The sequence below is a fragment of the Branchiostoma floridae genome, chromosome 12 (assembly GCF_000003815.2).
Source record: "Branchiostoma floridae strain S238N-H82 chromosome 12, Bfl_VNyyK, whole genome shotgun sequence".
NCBI classification, from domain to species: domain Eukaryota; kingdom Metazoa; phylum Chordata; class Leptocardii; order Amphioxiformes; family Branchiostomatidae; genus Branchiostoma; species Branchiostoma floridae.
In genome coordinates, this window is record NC_049990.1 from 21,002,444 (window position 1) to 21,003,117 (window position 674).

Here is a 674-nt window from a genome sequence, read left to right on the forward strand (position 1 = left end):
ATTAGTCGGTTACATGGCTGAAAAGCGTAGGAAATGGTGTGTATTGGGTGTAAATTGTGTTTTGGTCCGCGCCTTACTTCCGGGATATTCCTACGCCTGAATGTAAACAGGCCGGTGACCTAGATTGACCTCTGAAGCGCTGTGTTAAGCCACGTTGCAATGCCGCGCGTCTTGGATGATTAAAAAAACTGTAGTGCTAGAATTTTCTTCATAAGTGGCTGGATTACTCTTTAGACTTTTCTCTTTCTGGCAGTATCAGTCGTGCTTGCCGGAAAAATCTGCTTCATCTGTTTTATCCAATGCGAAAATGCCCGATTTTGTGCATCATTTTTGACATGAAAATAATGTTTTTTCCCTATAATTTTTCAAAATCAAAGAAGTTGAAGGAACGAAACTCAGTTGGACTTGTAGCTGAAGGAATATGCTCTCACCCCATAACCAGTTATTTTGCTTTAGGACAATTCCCTGGAAGAGATGGTCGCTAGACTTGAGGGTGTGCCGCCTCCATTTGAAACCCCAAATAAACTGGGGTGTGCACCCCTAAAATTCCCATATAGTACATATACTTGATCAGGCATTCACACGTTTTGGCGCTTACCGGTAGAAGAAAATAATTATAACAAACGCGAAGAAGAGAAAAGTTTATAATCATTTCTACAAAGTTTTACAGTCAT